At 42.1% G+C, this 9,420-nt stretch overlaps 1 non-coding gene across 1 annotated transcript; it reads right to left on the bottom strand.

Annotated features, from left to right (window-relative positions):
- Positions 1-791: 791 nt before the first annotated feature.
- LOC131217750 (small nucleolar RNA R71) lies at positions 792-898 on the bottom strand. Its single transcript, XR_009157341.1, has one exon. It is a non-coding gene; the product is annotated as a small nucleolar RNA R71 (small nucleolar RNA).
- Between the last annotated feature and the right edge of the window lie 8,522 nt (positions 899-9,420).

Genomic DNA, 9,420 nt, shown 5'->3' on the forward strand with positions numbered 1-9,420 from the left:
TCTCTTTTTAATTTACTTTCTAGTTTAGGGCTCTCTTCTTTTAGAAGCTAGTTCACTTCTATCTTTCTTTTAAAGGATTGTTCTTCTCTTTTTTCTAACTTATTTTGTTTTATTTTGCAGGTCTTCAACTTAGGGCCTCCAATTTGGTAACTCCTTTCCAACTCTCTCTTTCTTTTTAGATTCTCTTTCTTAGGATTAGGTTTCAAATTTAAATTGAGGGCTACGAGTGTTTCATGCCCAAGTGGGCCCGTGACGACACTCGACGTCTCTTGACTGAAGGAGGATTGGTTGAGGGGTTGACTATCCATCGCAGGACTAGACACCGCTTGAAATCCCCTGAATTAATTGAAGTTATGGCTGAAGACCAACCTTCTCTACTTCCACCCAGGGTGGAGGATACCCAAGATGAAAACGAGGTGCATCAGGCACCCCCGCCTCGTACTTTACGAGATTATCTTCAACCGGTGGGAGTGAGTATGCCCTCATGCATGATTTTCCCTGAAAACACAGGACAAATGGACATCTAGCCAGGAGTTATCCAACTCCTTCCCAAATTCCATGGACTTGAATCAGAAAGTCCATATTTACATTTGAAAGAGTGCGATGAGATTATAGCTACATTATGTTTTCCTAATGTATCTGAGGATACAATTAGGCTGAAACTCTTTCCTTTTTCCTTAAAAGAAAAAGCTAAGATGTAGTTACATTCACTACGTCCTAAATCCATTGGCACATGGAACGATATGCAGAGGGAATTCATAAAAAAATTCTTCCCACATCATAAAACGATTACCCTCAGAAAAACGATCATGAACTTTGCCCAAAAGGAAGATGAAACATTCTTCCAATGTTGGGAAAGGTTCAAAGATTTGGTCAGTTCATGCCCACAACACGGATTTGAAACGTGGCGCATTACAAATTTTTTCTACGATGGACTGACATCTTCCATGCGCCAAATGGTCGAGACAATGTGTAATGGAGAGTTCATTAATAAAGATGTTGACGAGGTATGGGATTACCTCGATAGTCTTGCTGAAAAAACACAATCATGGGACTATTACCTAATGGCGAACACCACGTCTAGGCCGACTCAATTAAAGGAGAAAGGTGGATTACATCTCTTGAAAGAAGAGGATGATCTCAAGTGTAAAGTGACTACTCTCATAAGGAAAGTTGAGGCCATTGAAGGAAAGAATGATAAGGTTAATGAAATTGTTTGCGGCATCTGTGATTGCAACATTCATACAACTGAAAATTGTCCTACAATTCCCGCCTTTCGAAGAGTGTTGAATGAACAAGCCAATGCCGTAAACAACTATCAAAGACCTTTTACTAGACCTAACTCCAATACGTACAATCCTGATTGGAAAAATCATCCAAACTTTAGTTGGAGGAATGGACAAATGGCTACTCCTCAAGGTTTCTTCAATCAAAATCCAAATCAAGTGAAACCTCAAGAGGAACCGGTTCAAAATTCCATACAAGAGCTGGCTCAGGTAATGCGGGGAATTACAAATTTTATGCAAAAGATAGATTCTCGTATGACGGTTATAGAAAAGGGGATGCTTCCTGCATAACCTCTCCCCAATCCTAAACCACAGTACGAGATTAATGATCCCAGCTCTTCAAATCAGATGGGGCATGCTAAATCCATCACCACTCTTAGGAGTGGAAAGATCATTGATAAAACTCTTCCGGTTAGGCCCGAAAAGCCTCAAGAACCAGAAGAGGACAACAACGATGGATCCAGTGATGCCCCACAAAAATTAGAACCGGAACTTCTAGAGAAGCCAGTTGCTCCGTTCCCCTAACGGTTGGTTTCACCAAAACCTCTCTCTAACTCTCAGGATATCCTAGAGGTGTTGAAACAAGTGAAAGTCAACATTCCTCTACTCGATGTCGTTAAACAGATACCTTCATATGCCAAATTCCTGAAAGACTTATGCACGACCAAAAGACGGTAAAGTATTCAAAAGAAAATTTTCTTGACTGAGAAAGTGAGTGCTATCCTAAAGCAAGACGTGCCACAGAAATTCAAAGATCCCGGTAGCCCAACCATATCATGTGTAATCGGGAACCATCGAATTGATCACGCACTTCTTGACTTAGGAGCGAGCGTCAATCTGATTCCCTACTCGGTATACAAACAGTTAGGTTTGGGTGAATTAAAACCCACCCTAACCACACTACAACTTGCTGATCGCTCTGTTCGTGTACCAAGAGGGATAATCGAGGATGTGTTGGTCCAAGTTGATAGATTTTATTACCCTGTAGATTTTATCATCCTGGACACCGAACCCATCAATAACATAAGCACTCAGATCCCCGTCATTCTTGGCCGCCCATTCCTTGCCACTTCAAATGCAATCATCAATTGCAGGAATGGTGTCATGACCATGTCTTTTGGGAATATGACATTGGAGTCAAACATCTTTTTTAATAACAGCAGAAACTTAGAGGAGGATGACGATTTCCACGACATTAACATGATTGACTCTTTCGTGGAAGATACGACACCTCTAACCTTATCCTCTGACTCTCTAGAGACGTGCCTGGCCCACTCCCATGATTTTGATGATGACATGATTAGGGAGACGTGCGCCTTGCTTAATACTGCACCGATACTTGAAGTTAACCGGTGGAGGCCACAATTTGAAGAATTGCCACAAATCGATGTAGTGCCTCTACCGTCTAACCTCAAGCCGCCGAAGCTTGACCAAAAACCTTTGCCCTCTGATTTGAAATATGCTTATTTAGGTCAAGATGAGACATACCCGGTGGTGATCTCTGCCCACCTGGAGAAAGAACAAGAGAATATGCTCATCTCTACTCTCATTGAGTATAAAGGAGCCCTGGGATGGACGATAGCGGACCTCAAGGGAATCGATCCCTCGATTTGTACTCACCACATATATCTTGAGCATAATGCAAAAACTGCTTGGCAACCACAACGTAGACTAAATCCAAACATGAAGGAAGTGGTTAAGGCCGATGTTCTTAAATTATTGGACGTGGGTATCATATACCCTATATCTGATAGTCAATGGGTGAGTCCAACTCAAGTGGTCCCTAAGAAGTCCGGAATCACCATCGTAGCCAATGCTAATAATGAACTCATGCCAACTAGAGTCACTACTGGTTGGAGATTTTGCATTGACTACAGGAAGTTGAATACCGTAACAAGAAAAGACCACTTTCCTTTACCATTCATTGATCAGATCTTGGAAAGGTTAGCTGGTCATTCCTATTACAGTTTCCTTGACGGGTATTCGGGCTACAACCAGATAGAGATAGCCCCTGAAGACCAGGAAAAAACCACATTTACATGTCCCTACGGCACCTTTGCCTATCGAAGGATGCCATTCGGACTATGTAATGCCCCTGCCACCTTTCAGCGATGTATGCTTAGTATCTTTTCTGATATGGTGGGACAATATCTAGAGGTCTTCATGAACAATTTCTCTGTTTACGGTCCATCTTTCAGTAAGTGCTTGGAGAGTCTTAAATGTGTGCTGAAAAGATGTGAAGAAAAAAACTTGGTACTTAATTGGGAGAAGTGTCATTTCATGGTTCAGAAGGGAATTGTCCTTGGGCATATCATATCGTCCAAGGGCATCGAGGTAGATAAGGCAAAAATCGATCTTATCTCTAACCTACCTCCACCTAAGAATATCAGAGACGTGCGATCCTTCTTAGGACACGCAGGATTTTACAGGCGATTCATAAAGGACTTTAGTCTCCTCTCTCGTCCTTTATGTACTCTCCTTCAAAAGGATGCTCCGTACGAGTGGACTGAGCAATGCCAGGAAGCTTTCACCAAGCTTAAGGGCACGTTAACCACTGCACCTATCATGCAGCCACCTGACTGGAGCCTTCCTTTTGAGCTTATGTGCGACGCTTCTGATTATGCTCTTGGGGCGGTCCTAGGCCAGAGAAAAGATAAGAGGCCCTACGTCATTTATTACGGGAGTAGGACTCTAAATCCTGCCCAAGTGAACTACTCAACTACGGAAAAGGAACTCTTAGCCGTAGTGTTCACCTTGGATAAATTTAGGTCCTACCTGATCGGATCTAAAATCATTATCTATACAGATCATGCAGTACTGAAGTATCTTCTTTCTAAGAATGATTCTAAGCCCCGCTTGATACGATGGATTCTTCTACTCCAAGAATTTGATTTGGAAATTAAAGATAAAAAGGGAGTAGAAAACGTTGTGGCCGATCACCTTTCTCGCCTTAATACCTCTGATCCCCTTGAGACGACCCGTATCAATGACATGTTCCCTGATGAACAACTGTTCCGAGTCTCCCATTCACCTTGGTTCACTGATATTGCTAATTATCTTGCTACAGGTGCCATACCGACCAGTGGACTGCGCAAGATAAGAAGAAATTTTTCACCGAGGTGCGCAACTTTTTTTGGGATGATCCTTATTTATTTAAATATTGCCCGGACCAAATTCTAAAGAGATGTGTACCAGACGATGAGCATCAAAGCGTCATCTCCTTCTGTCACTCACAGGCCTGTAGTGGTCACTTTTCTGCTACAAAGACCACGGCCAAGATTCTGCAGTGTGGCTTTTACTGGCCCACTATGTTTAGGGACACTCATGAGTTTTGCAAAGCTTGTGAGCGTTGTCAGAAATTGGGAGCATTGTCCCGTCGAAATATGATGCCTTTGAATCTCATCCTTATCATTGAAGCATTTGATTACTGGGGCATCAATTTCATGGGACCATTCCCCCAATCGTTTGGGAATCTGTATATTTTGCTCGCCGTGGATTATGTCACTAAATGGGTCGAAACGATTCCGTGTCGAAAGAATGACTATCGTACGGTCATTAAATTCCTAAAAGAAAACATCCTTTCTCGATTCGGAACGCTTCGAGCCATCATTAGTGATGGGGGCTCACACTTTTGTAATAAACCATTTGAGAGCTTAATGAAGAAATACGGTATCTCTCATAAGGTGAGCACCCCGTACCACCCACAGACAAGTGGGCAAGCTGAGATTTCTAATAGGGAAATTAAACACATTTTGGAGAAAACGGTTAACCCTGATCGTAAGGATTGGTCAATCCGATTGACCGATGCCTTATGGGCATACCGTACTGCCTTTAAAACCCCTATTGGAATGTCTCCCTTTAGACTTGTCTATGGGAAAGCTTGTCACTTGCCTGTGGAGCTGGAACATAAAGCGTACTGGGCGATCAAAAATCTTAATTTCAATCTGGACAACGTTGGCTCGCTACGCAAACTTCAATTGAATGAACTTGAGGAAATCCGGAATGATGCGTATGATAATTCGAGAATTTACAAGGACAAGATGAAAGCATTTCATGACCAACACATTTTGCGAAAATCATTCACGCCTGGTCAGAAGATCCTTTTGTACAATTCTCGGTTACATCTCTTATCGGGTAAGCTTCGATCTCGTTGGACCGGCCCTTACATTGTTATCACTGTTTTTCCGCATGGAGCCGTTGAGATAAGAAATCCCGACAATGGCAAGGAGTTTAAAATCAATGGACATCGATTGAAACCATTTGTTGAGAAATTTGATTCAGAGGACATGTCCATGCCTCTGACTGATCCTGTTTACCAGGATTGATCTCCTAGTCTGATGGAGGTATAGGTAGGTTTCCTGTTTTCTTAGGACTAGGGTAGTTGCTTTATTTGTCTGGCTGAAGACGGTAAACTTAACGCTCCTGGGAGGCAACCCAGTTCTTCATTTCATATCGTTTTATCATTAGTTAGTTCAATGTTTGTGGGTAACATTACTGTAAACCCTCACGAGACTACAACTCGTCCACTAGGGGCAACCTAGGGGTTTAAAGGCTTATTGCATACGCTAAATGCAATCGAGAGCACCTACGAAAGTGGTATAGGTAGGATTTTATTTTTGTTATTTTTGTGTTGCCTTCTCTCTCGTGCTGACCGACGCCCATGCTGCGATCTCTTGGAAAGTGTCTCTCGACTCATCATCCAGGTACTATCTTCCCATCACTTCATATTCACTTTTCGTTGTCCCAAGTGCATTGCACGCTCATATCTTTTACATTGAGGACAATGTAGATTTTAGGTTGGGGGTGGGAGATTAGGTTTCCTAATCAGCGTTTTCTTGGTCTTGAGCAAAAATTGTGAAAATTTTTAAATTTTTTTGGACTTTCTTGTGAATTCGAAGGAATTTTGACAGCCATCTAAGGCACTTAGAATTTTAAGATAAGTGATGTTGGAATTGATGACTCTTGGATTCAACTATTTGTTAGATCTCACAGTTAAGTTAGAACTATTAATCCATGATTAGAAGTTTTAAACATTGAGTGAATCATAATTTTACATGTCACATCTCGCTTACACATTAAGGTTTCATTCGATATTGAAGGATTAATTTGGTGATCACTAAGCTTGAAAGGAACTAACTTGAGAAATTGAAAAGATTGGGGGAATGGTTTTCACCATAGGTTTGCTCCCTACAGGTGAAGGTTTGATTCCTCAAGATTGACATTCATAAACTTTTTGGCGACCGGTCTTTACCATAGGTTTGCTCCCTATAGGTGTAGATTCGATTCTCCTCCTTGGCTGTACTTTAAAAAAAAAAAAGTTGACATAGTGTGAAAATCATCAAAAGCTGGAAGAATGAATCAAGCTTTGGTTTAGGTGTTGGTTATCATGAATTCTCTTGTGGTTATCAATGATATCCTGAAATAGAAAAGTGAATTTTAATAATGTTAAGCCGAGATTACACTATACACTCATAGAACTCAATATTTAGAATCGTTCTAATTAATGGATTAATATTTGAGCTTGATTATGAAGTACCGTGAGCTTGATTATAGGAGAAAGTAATGCCAACATTCATGAATCTTAGAATTCGAGTATCTGAATTGTTTTTCATAAATCTCTCGAGTTTATAGAAATTGTTCTGCAATTCTCAACTTACTTTTCGCATATTTTGCTCGGGACTAGCAAAATGCTGGTTGGGGGTTATGTTGAGGGTCAAATATTACATATCAGATCCAGTTGTTGCCTAGATTTATGAACATGGTACCATTTAATATCTCATTTTAATCATGTTTCTATTACAAGGTGGAATCAGGAGCGTGGACTGAAAAATAGTATCAAAAGCATGAATTTGATGCTTCAGAATCACCAAGGCAAGGGACGGACTCTAGGAGACCAAGAGCGATGGAATTACACTCCTGGGGTCCGCGAAAATTGAGAAACTGAAGCTCAAGCAGCCTGAAAGTCAGCCAAAATGCAAGATCACTGGTTTTCCGCCATCTGCTTTGTTCAAAACTTCATACATGGCCTGAGGACCATAAATTAATCGTACACGTCAAAAATCAGCCATTGGATCTTTGTGGAAATGTCCCAACGGACAGATCAGCCCACAAATTATCAATCTGGGGTCCGCCTGATATTTTGAAATACTTCAAGTTTGGTGTCAACCGTTTAAATTATATGGCAACCAGGTTGGTCGGAGCTGATCTCTCATATACATCAGCGTGGGACCCACATGTGCATTGCACATGTACGGCATGGGTGCACTAGCCGTGCACGGCAACGCGTTTGACCAAGCTCTCCCTCTCCAATTCGAATTTTTCTAATGGAAGAAACAGGGATCGCGGTTCTCTGTAGTGGGCCGCCATCACGACTCTAAGGACCAATCTAGACCGTCCATTAGACCAGATAGGTCCATATTACCAAGGCCTAGGTGGAAGAGTTTCAAAATACCAGCGACAATGGCGTCTCAAACATTTTAACGCAGGTTGAACGGTGGTAAGATTGATCAAGTGGGTCGCACCAACTGACGGCAGAAACCATTCTTTCCCGACCGAAATTTCGGGAGAAAACCGATGGACGGCGTGGATTTCTCCATCGCTGTCAGTATTGAGCCCCACCAACGTCACAGCGAGAGCCTTTCGCAGGCCCTGTTTTAGCGCCGGACGTTGCCCGATTTTCGCGGGCCGTTACATGATCTGAACGGTGATCGGATGGGTAATCCAGACCGTCCATCTTGTAGGGACAGAAAATCTGACCAAGATAGGGAGGATTGCTTGCTGATCAGCAAGGAAAGTGGGCGATTTTCTGCACGCCTTCTTGGTTGCGTAAGAAGATCTACACAAATCTCGTGGCTGCGTAAAGAAGTTGGATCCGACTCCAACACGGCATGTCCTCTTGGGCGTGAGAACAGTCAGCTGGCTGTATCAGCCTATATGAGGAGAGAGAAGAGACGGGAGAGTAGGCCGGGGGAGATTCTTTTGAATAGGAAGGAAGGAGCCGTGGAGCATGCAGCAGTAGGACGTGAGGAAGAAGACAGGAGGCAGGGACGCTGCTGGACCGCTGGAAATTGTTTGGAGAGGAGCAGAGGCAGCTGGAAAGGATGGGATTGGAGCCTGGCTTGGTGTAAACGAGAAGACAGGAAGAGGAAAGGGAAGTTTTTCCTTATTTTCTTTTTCTTATTTTTTTTCTTGGCTGTTATTCCTGTCTTTCCTTATGAATCCTAAGGATTTTAGCCTAATCATGGTCGGCTAAACCTCTTAGCTAGGGCTAAGAGGTGAAGCCTGTAGCGAGATGGGAGATTCTATTCTATGTTTTCAATGTAAATTCATGGACTGGATTTGTTTTTAGTTGATTATGGAAGGAATGTTTTTAGTCTTTAATGGTTTGTTATGACTGAAATTACAATGGGTCTGCAAAGGCTTTGAATATTTCCTTTTCTCCTTTTCTTTTATGACGCCAGGAAGCCCTGTTGTTCACCATCGTCTCCTGGGCATGGTTGGATGACGGTACCCTTCTTGATCTTCATGGCATGTTGATTGGTTGGTAATTAGTATAATTTTTTTGTTAACTTTGTCTCCTGGGCATGGTGTGGTGATGGAATCCATTCTAATTCATATACCTGTCATCTCTTTAAAATTATATCAGAAGAAGTTCAGTTTAATTTTCATGATTTTTGAAGCAGGCATAAGATCTCCCTGATCTCTACAAGTGGATCCTCTGAACCCCTAGTTTCCTTCCTCTGAATTCCTTAAAGTTTTAGATAATTATTCCATAATTATTCCTTAAAATTCTATTTGGTTAGATCACATCTTAGTCTAGTTCTAGTTCTACTTGGTTTCAGATAACGTATAGGTATCAGTCCCTGTGGATTCGACCTCGGTCTTACCGAGTTTATTACTACATCACAACCCTATACTTGGGGAGTGAACACATGCAAAACAAATTTCCACACATAATCACTAAGTTCACTCTAGGCATGATAACAGGCCACTTAGAAGTAATGGTCTGCACCTATTGTAAATTGGAGGTCCTTGGAGTCGCTCTAGCGGCGCCGGGTCCGTAAATTTGTTATGCCGAGGCCCTGTGCCAAAGGAATCGCATGTAAGGGCACATGCATGTGGCCCTAGCTAAGAA

The sequence above is a fragment of the Magnolia sinica genome, chromosome 10, assembly GCF_029962835.1.
Source record: "Magnolia sinica isolate HGM2019 chromosome 10, MsV1, whole genome shotgun sequence".
Classification (NCBI taxonomy): Eukaryota; Viridiplantae; Streptophyta; class Magnoliopsida; order Magnoliales; family Magnoliaceae; genus Magnolia; species Magnolia sinica.